Genomic DNA, 12,221 nt, shown 5'->3' with positions numbered 1-12,221 from the left:
GCACAGAGGCAAAGACAAACAAGACACAGGCAAGAACTGCCAGATAGACAGACAGACAAAGACAGACACACATACATATACGCACAAAGACAAACGACACAGAGACAAGGACGACAGATTTGGGAGAGACAGGCCTTCCAAAAATAAAAAGTTGAAATTAAATCATCGACAATTGTTTTATTGGCAACATTTGCTCAAAAATAGTAATATCTATTCAAAACAAGTATAAAAGTGTTATATTAACCAACTGTCAGAGTTCAAGAGTCCATTAATAGATATGAATGGGTCTAGATATAGAAATCATTTCAATTTAAGTCTAAAGAAGTAAAACTTTTTTCCATTTTCCCCACTCTCTGTTAAAACTTTCAAGAGAAGCATCACCTTCAGCGGTTGCTATGTAATTTTTGACATTGTGGTGGTCTTTCAATAAATTGATAAGAGAATTTATGTTAAGTGTGGTTTCAAGACATTATCAATTTTACTGAACTCATTTCTAATTGACCAGAACCCAAAAATCAATGATTCTTTATTAATAGTAAAAGGAATCAAAAGTGCGTCTAAGAGTATTTCTAAGCTCTGCAGTAAATTTTGAACTTTTTGACATTCCCAAAATATGTGAGTTATGGTTTCTGACTCTGATTTACAAAAAGTACAAAGTCGACTTACAACTATGTTTGCCTTAAATAGTAGTGAATTTGTTGTTAAAATATTATGTAAAATTCTAAACTGAAACCACTGAAGTTTTGAATCGTTTGTTATTTTGAAAGGTAGGGAAAAAATATTTGCCCAATTAGAATTATCAAAGTCAAATTGATCTGCCCATTTTTTCCTGCCTGTTGGAATTTCATCATTCTTTGATAATATTTTATATAAATATTTTGTTCCTGGAGTCTTATCAAAAAATGGTTCTATGTTTAAAGGAATGAAAGGAAGTAGAAGTTTTATATCCTGAATCCTTTGTGTATCAATAATTAATTTAACAGATTTGACAAGACCATGAAAATGAAGAAAGTTTGTAAATATATTATATTTCTGTGCAAATTCATGGTAGGAATAGAAAGTAACAGGATTTGTATTTTTCAACATATCATTTATCACTCTAACACCCTTAGCATACCAGTTATTGTAAAAGACAGAGTTTCCACCAATAGTTATATGTGGGTTATGCCATAAGGGGGTTTTCAGAATAGAGAGTTGTCTGCCCTTTGGTAAATCAGAATTTAATAATCTTTCCCAAGCTTTGAAAACATCACACCAAAACACATTTTTGCATGTCCTATGACACATACGTAGGTAATTATTTCCACAATTCATAATAAAATCAACATTAATAATATTCATAAGTATTACTTGCCACTTTCTAGAACATGTATTTTGAAAAAATCTCTTTAACCATCCTAGTTTTAGAGCATCTATAAAAGACTTGATGTTGACCATTTTCAGACCACCTTCAAAATAATCTTTAGTTATAACTTTTCTTTTCACTTTGTCTGTTTTGCCATTCCAAAGAAAGTTATATATAACAGTATTTAACTTATTAATAAAAGTAATGCTTGGGTTGGGTAGTGAAATGAACAAGTGATTAAATTGTGAAATTAATAATGATTTAATCACATGTATTTTCCCAATAGGAGTTAATCGTCTTCTACTCCATGACTTAACTAGAGATTTAAGTTTAATCAATTTTTTGTCAAAGTTTAATTTAGGTATTTCATGTAAATTAACGCTAAAGTCTATCCCCAAAAGTGTAAATTTTTCCCTACCCCATTGTAAACCTAATTCTGGTAAAAAAGTGTCATCGCTGTATTTCTTACTCCCTATCCATATTACCTGAGTTTTGTTAGTATTGATTTTTAAACCAGAAATATGAGCAAATAAATTCAGTTCCAAAATTGATTCCCGTAAAGATTTTTCTGAACCGTCAAGTATCAGCGAAGTATCATCTGCATACTGAGAGAGAAGAATAGGAAAGTTATTAACATTTATACCTGTTATGTTGTTATTGTTTCTTAACCTGGTTGCTAATATTTCTGTACATAATATGAAAATGTAAGGTGATACTGGGTCTCCTTGGCGACAGCCGCGCTTAACCTTGAAGAAAGTAGAGAGATTCCCACCCTGATTTATTGCAGAATAAACATTATTATGTAGTGTTTTTATCCATTTTCTAATACTATCCCCGAAACCAAAAAAAGAAAGAGTTTTATCTATAAAGAATATTGCTAAAAACACAAGCGAAAGCAATCGGGAACCGTCGGCACTTTCCGTAAACGCATCCTTTCTCGTTTACGGTAAGTGTCGATGGTTCCCGATTGAAGCGAAAGGTGTACATGTAGCATCCTTCATCCGGTAATTTAGATATTTGAGAAGGAAGCCTTATACGGAAAACGTGGAAAGGGATTATGATATGTATGTTGTATAATGAACAATTTCACTTTCTTAGTTATTAAACGATGACACATCTTCAACATTTATAATTTCGTCTCGCAAACAATTGATTTACATGTGGTTTATAGATTCGCATATAAAGTCTATGAAATAACAAAAATATTGATGTTTAATAGAACGCTCAGAAACCCGTACATACAATTTGTTGTGCACCGCAATTCTAATGTATACGAGCTCAAGTCGGCGATAAATGAACTCGAAAGAAACATTTTTAATCGAAATGACAAGATGACTCCTCAATGATGTAGATTATTAAAAACTGACAAGATTCAAATCCGAACTTCAGGAGATGCAGGTCAAGTACAACAATGAACAGGCCAATACTGAACTTGCGGACCTATAGACCAAGTACAGCAGCCAATCTTCAGACCAAATATAGCAGCCATATTACCAAAGACTAAGTAAAGACTCACATTTGAAATGACAAAATATGCAGTGTCCTTACAAAAAGTATGAAATTATATGCTGAGACTCAGAAATGTATTTCTAGATGGACGTAGGTATAACCAAATTTAACGAAATAGATGAGATTGCGGGGCCACCACTCGGAGCTTATGATAAGCTATATAGACTTCACGTAAATGTACTCTTTACCTTTTTACCTTTGATGAATTTATCTCAATCACTCTTAGCCTGTTATACATCATATAAACTTGCCGACATACTATATTTAAAAAGTGGCTCGTGTCTGCGAGAAATAAAGCTGTCTGACTAGCGGACAGCAATATAACGACATACATGTATATAAATTTTTGCCGCAGTTTAACCTTCGCCTTTCCGCCCTCTGTAATGAGGGCGAGTTTATCATAAGAGCGAACAACATATAAAACCTATTGATCAAATGTGAAGGGCGAAATTAACACTGGGCGAATACAGATTTTACCGACGTAAAGCGAAAGTCTGACTGGGCGATTACAGATTTAACAAGCGTACAGCGAAAGTCTGACTGGGCGAATACAGATTTTACAAGCGTAAAGCGAAAGTCTTACTCGGCGAATACAGATTTAACAAGCTTAAGCGAAAGTCTGACTGGGCGAATACAGATTTTACCAACGCAAAGCGAAAGTCTAACTGGGCAAAAACAGATGTTACAAGCGTAAAGCGAAAGTCTGACTGGGCGAATACAGATTTTACCGGCGTAGGGCTTAAGTCTGACTGGGCGAATACAGATTTTACAATCTTAAGCGTAAGTATGACTGAGCGAATACAGATTTTACAAGCTTAAGCGATAGTCTGACAGGGTGAATACAGGTTTTTCCCGAAGTAAAGCGAAAGTATGACTGGGCAAATACAGATTTTACAAGCGTAAAGCGAAAGTTTGACAAGGCGAATACAGATTTTACAAGCGTAAGGCGAAATTCTGACTGGGCGAATACTGATTGTACAAGCGTAAAGCGAAAGTTTGACAAGGCGAATACAGACTTTACCAACGTAGAGCGAAAGTCTGACTGGGCGAATACAAATTTTACAAGCTGAAGCGAAAGTCTGACTGGGCGAATACAGATTTTACAAGCTTAAGCGAAAGTCTGACTGGGCGAATGCAGATTTTGCCCGCCGTTAAGCGAAAGTCTGACAGGGCGAATACAGATTTTACAAGCGTAAAGCGAAAGTCTGACAGGGCGATTTCAGATTTTTCCGGCAGAAAGCGAAAGTCTGACTGGGCGAATACAGATTTTACAAGCTTAAGCGTAAGTATGACTGAGCGAAAACAGATTTTACAAGCTTAAGCGATAGTCTGACAGGGTGAATACAGGTTTTTCCCGACGTTAAGCGAAAGTCTGACTGGGCGAATATAGATTTTACAAGCGTAAAGCGAAAGTTTGACGAGGCGAATACAGATTTTAACAGCGTAGGGCGAAATTTTGACTGGGCGAATACTGATTGTATAAGCGTAAAGCGAAAGGTTGACAAGGCGAATACAGACTTTACCAACGTAGGGCGAAAGTCTGACTGGGCGAAAACAAATTTTACAAGCTTAAGCGGAAGTCTGACTTGGCGAATACAGATTTTACAAGCTTAAGCGAAAGTCTGACTTGGCGAATACAGATCTTTCCCGACGTTAAGCGAAAGTCTGACTGGGCGAATACAGATTTAAAAGCGTAAAGCGAAAGTCTGACAGGGCGATTACAGATTTTACCGGCATAAAGCGAAAGTCTGACTGGGCGAATACAAATTTTACTGTAGTAGGACGAAAGTCTGACTGGGCGAATACAGATTTTACCGACGTAAAGCTAAAGTCTGACAAGGCGATTACAGATTTTACCGGGGTAGGGCGAAAGTCTGACTCGGCGAATACAGATTTTACAAGCTTAAGCGATAGTCTGACAGGGTGAATACAGGTTTTTCCCGAAGTAAAGCGAAAGTATGACTGGGCGAATACAGATTTTACAATCATAAAGCGAAAGTTTGACAAGGCGAAAACAGATTTTACAAGCGTAGGGCGAAATTCTGACTGGGCGAATACTGATTGTACAAGCGTAAAGCGAAAGTTTTACAAGGCGAATACAGACTTTACCAACGTAGGGCGAAAGTCTGACTGGGCGAATACAAATTTTACAAGCTGAAGCGAAAGTCTGACTGGGCGAATACAGATTTTACAAGCTTAAGCGAAAGTCTGACTAGGCGAATACAGATTTTTCCCGCCGTTAAGCGAAAGTCTGACAGGGCGAATACAGATTTTACAAGCGTAAAGCGAAAGTCTGACATGGCGATTACAGATTTTACCGGCATAAAGCGAAAGTCTGACTGGGCGAATACAAATTTTACTGTAGTAGGACGAAAGTCTGACTGGGCGAATACAGATTTTACCGACGTAAAGCTAAAGTCTGACAAGGCGATTACAGATTTTACCGGGGTAGGGCGAAAGTCTGACTCGGCGAATACAGATTTTACAAGCGTAAAGCGAAAGTTTGACAAGGCGAATACAGATTTTACCAGTGTAGGGCGAAATTCTGACTGGGCGAATACTGATTGTACAAGCGTAAAGCGAAAGTTTGACTAGGCGAATACAGACTTTACCAACGTAGGGCGAAAGTCTGACTGGGCGAACACAAATTTTACAAGCTTAAGCGGAAGTCTGACTGGGCGAATACAGATTTTACAAGCTTAAGCGAAAGTCTGACTCGGCGAATACAGATTTTACAAGCGTCTAAAGAAAGTCTGACAAGGTGATTACAGATTTTACCGGCGTAGGGCGAAAGTCTGACTGGGCGAATACAGATTTTACAAGCGTAAAGCGAAAGTATGACAAGGCGAATACAGATTTTACCAGCGTACGGCGAAATTCTGACTTGGCGAATACTGATTGTACAAGCGTAAAGCGAAAGTTTGACAAGGCGAATATAGACTTTACCAAAGTAGGGCGAAAGTCTGACTAGGCGAATACAAATTTTACAAGCTGAAGCGAAAGTCTGACTAGGCGAATACAGATTTTACAAGCTTAAGCGAAAGTCTGACTGGGCGAATACAGATTTTTCCCGCCGTTAAGGGAAAGTCTGACAGGGCGAATACAGATTTTACAAGCGTAAAGCGAAAGTCTGACAGGGCGATTTCAGATTTTACCGGCATAAAGCGAAAGTCTGACTGGGCGAATACAGATTTAACCGGCGTAGGGCTTAAGTCTGACTGAGCGAATACAGATTGCATGTTGTAAGTGGTAACTAATGTAGGAACCCATGGAGGATTTGTGCTGTCTGCTTGTTGACACAAAAATCACTAAAATAAATCTGCTGACCCTTTTCTCTTTTTTATTTCTTAACAATCTTATTTGTTTCCCAGCGCATGTCTCAGCATTACCTCATCTTTGGTCTCATTATTGAAGCTTGCCCAAAATGAAAGGCAATCAGTTCAGTTTCCAAGCTGGCATATACAAAAATCCTTTAATATTATTTTATAATACCTGTTAAACTTTCATTTGTCAGGGTAAATGCAACAACTGATTAATTTGTTATTAATCATTAATTATAATGTGACTGGGTCGAATACTTTACTGGGTGCCTTCTGCACGGTATTTCTGTGAGATAGAACGTTTATGTTGGCATCAGATCCGTGCTATCGTAACGAGGTCATCACGCCTTATGCCGCCTACAGTACACATGAATCAACTACACACCATAAGAGATACGTCCTTGAACTTACGTCCTTAAATGACCTTAGCCGTTAATAGGACACTAAACTAAATAGGACCAAAACAAAACCGAACAAGACCTTAAATGACTGATGCTGTTAGCATGGTGCGAATTTCAATAAAACCAAACCAAATCAGATGATGCTGTAATGTTCAGATATGTTCTCGAAGAACTGGACGTATATTTTGTGAAATCATGTTCAAACTGGATTATTTTCGTTCAGGTTTTAGATCAAAAAGTAAATGAACAGCAACTCTTTTATTCCGGATTTTTATTATAACTCAGAATATGATTAATCATTGTTTAATTTACAATTGTTATATTTATGTCAACAGTTCACAGCAGTCCAACACTTTTGAAGCTAGATGTTACTAAAACTCAACTGATTGTTTGGCGGAAATACTCCTTGAATATCATTTTTTCCCGGTTTGCGTTGAAATTTAATTTCAAAATTTATAAAACTGCTATTTTAACTTTTCTCAGTTCTTAGTTTCATAGTGTTCAGACATTCAAAACGATCTAGGATAGTATCATACATGGGTATGCACTTTGAATAAAAACCTTATTTGGATATCATATAAGATATGAGCGTTATCCTGCATGTTAAGAATAGCCTGAAATGCCATTATCGGTGAAGAACGAACGAAGTTAACCTTTAACATTTTTATCTGTTTTTGTTTTAGTCCATTTAAAACCAGTCCGTAGAAGAGATAACATCATTGCCTCTAGCAGAATATTGTTTTCTTGTTTGATTGTGGCGGTTTCTCTGGCAGCCATTTCTGTCATCAACGGATCAGACGAGAAGCGTATCCTCCTGAGTAATCCACAGAACACTCAACAGGAACTGATCAGATTCCAGTCCGAACTTCAGGAGATGCAAGTCAAGAACAACACCCAGAATACCCAACTTGCGGACCTGTTTACCAAGTTCACCACCCAGAATACATATCTCGCAAACCTACAGGCCAAGTACAGCAGCTAGAATACCGAACTCGAAAAAATACAGGCCGAGTTCAACCTGTATATCTACAATCCACCGTTGCAACCTTGCAAAACTCTTTGACGCAACAGACTAACAAAGGTAATTTGATTGAAGTTATCTTTTCAGCAAAAAACTTTGATATTCTATTATGATTAATGTCATTGAATCTAAGCAGGACACTTGTTGTAGAACGGCAATAACAATGATCATGCAATGGAATTTTTGAACAATGTATGCTTGCAGTATTAAGTGAATAATTATCTTATGTCCATTACATTGTTTATGGGTATTATGGAAGTTAAAGCTATATACCATAACAAATATATAAATACTTAACAACAAATATCCTGTTGTTTGGTACACTGAGGTTAACCTGGCAATTAAGCTCATTTCTCCTCTTTTTGTTTGTCGACATATAACAAAGGAGCTGTTTTCACACGGTGGGGCAGACGGGACTGTCCAGTCAATATAACGACTGTTGTTTACTCGGGTAAAAACTATTTATCCTTACTTTTGTTTAAATGTTCTACTTGGGTATTGCTGTAAAATGTATGTCACATATCATTATTACTAAATCTATTTCAATTCAGTAGAAACTACATTGTAACATTCTTAGTTTATTATAGCTATAAACAAATCTTTAACATGCTCTGGAAACCATCGATTATTACTGTTTAGATCATTAAACCATATGTTGTTATAAATTGTATGATGAGAGTGATGTTCATTTATTCCTCCTGTCGTTTTCTTTCCATGTTGAATTCATATTTTGCGCGTGCGTGAGTTAACGCAATGCTTTTTTTTATTGAACTTAAAATCCATTTTTTAGCCAACCATGATCTGTTGGTATTACTATTCAAATCCCCCTTCGTCCGTGGTCCGTCTGTCCTTTAACACTTCTTGTTGTCATTATTTCTCAGAATGTGCCAGAGGGATCTTTATGAAATTGCAGATGCAGGTTTCCTTTAAACTTTAATTGTACATGTAAATTGCTGAGACTGATTGCACAAACAAAATGGCCTAGAGGCGGCAATCTTGAATTATGACAGCGAATGTTTGTTACCGCTATTTCGCTGGAAGTTTTGGAAGGATCTTTGTCAAAATTTATATGTAGGTCTCCTCTGGACTCTTGTTGTGCATGTTCTCTATTGAGAATGATCGACAAAAGAAAATGGCCGATAGGCGGCCATCTTTTATTTTGACAGTGAATGTTTCTTATCGCTATTTCTCAGGAAGTACTAGAGATATCTTTCTTAAATTTGACATGTATGTGTCCCTTTTTCTGTAGTTGTGCATGTTCACTTTTGAAACTGATCTCATCAACAAAATGGCCGACATGTGGCCATCTTAGGTTTGGCAATGAAGGATTGTTATCTATATTTCTAAAAGGAAGTACTGAAGAGATCTTTCTCAAATATGATATGTAGGGTTCTATTGATCTGTAGTAATGCATGTTTGCTTTTGAAACTGATCTGATTAACGGAATGGCCGACAGGTGGCCATCTCCATTTTTATCAGTGAAAGTTTGTTATTTTTATTTCTCAGTTTTTTTTCTTTCTTATTACGTACTGTACTGGTAAATATATGAAACGAAAAAAACGAATTCTCAAGGTAGTCTTTTAAACGCAGCAGTATAAAGTTTAAATCAAAAAGTTACCTCAAGGTGAATTTACTATTTGCATGACTCGATCAAACAGATAAGAGAAAAGAAGAAAACAGATATACCTGACATAGAACTTATGAGGATGGTATGATGGTGGGCGCCACGAACCCTCTGGGATTTCTTGTTTAATTATGTTACAGTGTTTGATCGGTAAACAACAACGGGTGTTTATATAATCAATATTAGAACAATTGATAACCCTATTAAGGTCATCACGAAGACATTATATTAGCATACTAACCACATTTAGTAAAGAGTTGTTTATTATTTATTTTAGATTCTGCTGGTGGGTCTTATTTTAACTCCACTGGAGCTGCAGCAGAATACATATGTATGCCTAACGACCATATATGGGGCCCTTACAAGGATTTGGTGTATAGCGAAACTTTTGGCTATGTGTACGGCGCTGAGTACGAGGAGCCAAAGGTCCTGTTTGGTATGCCGAATTATGCCGAGGATGTACCGTGCGCCGTCTGTCTTAGTAAACAACACACCGCCTATCTAATGATTCCGGGTAGGACACAATGCTATCCCGGATGGACGGAAGTGTACCAGGGCGACCTAGCGTGGCAGCCTCACAGTACGTCTGTGTTGATGGGGACGCCCAGGCAGTGCCCGGGGGAGATACCCATGATGGGAACGGGAGACTGTTCTATGGTGTCAAAGCCAAGTGTGGGTCCTTGCCTTGTCCTCCGTATGAAGATGGGATATTTCTCTCGTGTGTTGTCTGTTTGAAGTGAACATGATCTGTATACTTCTAAAGAAAATACTAATAACATTTTATTGACACACAGAAAAGTATCTCTCCTGCTTGTCTCATGTAATCTATTTATGTAGTTTTATTGAGAAAAGGAGCCACCGTTTGGAATAAGTAATTGAATTCTGGGTGATCATTTGTAAGGTTGGCTCTGTTGGGTTGCCCAATATAACTTCATGTATATACAAGAAAGAGATAATTTTCCAGAGTATGGTGCTGCCAACACGGAGCGGATTACTACTTTACATCAACGCACTTAAGATTAACATATGTTAATTTTGACCATTTACACATTATATAGACTTTCCGACTTACAATATCCAAAACTTGACTACGAGAAGTAAGGCCGTTTGACGGCAATATAACGACATCTGTAACCGGCAGGTATATGTCTGGTGCGAGAAATGATACAGTAAAAAAGTATATTTAGCAGATAAAATACTTTGGCAAATGTGATACATATGTAATTGCGTCATCTAATAAACAACTAAAGTCGTAGTTTTCAATGATTATGCCGATATCTTCTCAGTTTATGTCAACATTATGAATTAAATGATGACATACACTTGTAAGTATCTAGAGTATTTGCTGTCAGTCGACGACAGAAGCACGCCACGACACATCTGGCTTCCTTTAGCACTTGCAGTCTTTCAACAGGACTGGTTTCTGAAAGACAGTCCATTTGATTAAAACAATGACGTGTGACGCTAAACCCCTTGATTGGTACATCTATGTTCGCGCACTAACGTGAAAGGAACATGTACAGCTAAACCGGGATTCGATTTTACACTGATTGTACTTTGTTACCATGGAAACAAAAACAACTATTTCATTATGCATATTCACACAATTTATTTGATAAAACTTTCAACGTGATAGGCAACGGAATATATTAAATGAAGAAATGTTAACAAAGTCTGGCAATTCAAAGTATCACTTAAAGCGGGGGATCACACTAATATCTATGACAAAGTGATAAGACTATATTATTTACACATTTTTTGCATTGAAAGAAATCATTCAGTTTGAATTTCGGCGACTAAAATATCGTGATTACATAGAACAATGGTTTCAATATTAATAGCAAATGCATCCATCCGGAGCAAAACAAAATAAGGATTCAATATTCTGACATCATGTGCATTTTCAGCTTAAGACATTCAATGAAAATATTGTTTTCTTTGGGGGATTATGAAAAGATGATTTCAGGATTTCTCAACATTTTCTAAGGCCTATACACTGCATATTTGGGACAATAAAATAAAACTGCATAGTACCAATTTCCATTGGCAAATGAGTAAATATAACATACCACGTTTGATTTTGAGCAAGTCTAAAACTTTCTATCAAAATAAACGTGTCATTTCTCAATGCAAACTTAAATGCGCATGACTATCCACCAAAAAATATCTATCAATTTTTATATTATTAATTTCAGAGCACATTTAACGCTGATATTATTTATAGAGTATGTTTCAAAAACAATTTCAGCCTTTTCCGTAATACCCAATAAATCATATAATAATATCAACATTACCGATTTGAACTATGATATGTCCTTATGTGGCACAAAAAACATGTCATACTCTTTCTCAAAAATACAATTCCTATTTCATAAATACTTTATTTTGATTAAAGGAAAAAGTCCTGATTAGACCAGTATAGGCAATAGTTTAATAATCTCTTCCACAGGAAAAATATGAAAAATCGTTTCAAGTGGCCTCTAGGTAATGGTTATGCATTACCTGCAAAAAAGCGAGGTGACGGAGAAAAGTGTCTATTGTCTTGACCTCATTACGTATGAATTGACACATCCTTCACCATTTGTTTTTCACTCATGAACTCAACTTACAGTACAATGTGATACATGGTCATGTATATAGCAACGCCAATCCCTGAAATCGTTGAGTATAGCCCAAATATAAGTATTAATACACAACATATTATGGTTAATTTTCTTTTAACTTTTTCCATTAGTGATGTTGTATCTTCTTCGATATAAAGTGTCAATATTGTGATGATAGAAGGTATAACAAGAACAAGGGAACAAGCCGCAAAACATCCCGTCAATGACATCAACAGCTGAAACTCCGGGACCAAAATGGTAAACACACCTTCAACAGAAATGAATGGATAATTTAATATAATAATTATAAAAAATCTATCAAATGTTCTGTTTAAAATCTATTCATTTTCATTAGATTAATTTTCTTGGTATACTTACAACATAGAATAAGTAGAATG

The 12,221-nt window shown here is 36.4% G+C and overlaps 1 pseudogene; it reads left to right on the top strand.

The window, feature by feature from the left end:
* Window positions 1-7,978: 7,978 nt before the first annotated feature.
* LOC110445312 lies at window positions 7,979-10,425 on the top strand (annotated as a pseudogene).
* The last annotated feature ends 1,796 nt before the right edge of the window (window positions 10,426-12,221 follow it).

The sequence above is a fragment of the Mizuhopecten yessoensis genome, unplaced genomic scaffold (genome assembly GCF_002113885.1).
Source record: "Mizuhopecten yessoensis strain PY_sf001 unplaced genomic scaffold, ASM211388v2 scaffold2213, whole genome shotgun sequence".
Lineage (NCBI taxonomy): Eukaryota > Metazoa > Mollusca > Bivalvia > Pectinida > Pectinidae > Mizuhopecten > Mizuhopecten yessoensis.
The sequence above is the reverse complement of the archived record's forward strand: the minus strand, read 5'-3'. Positions and strand labels throughout refer to the sequence as shown.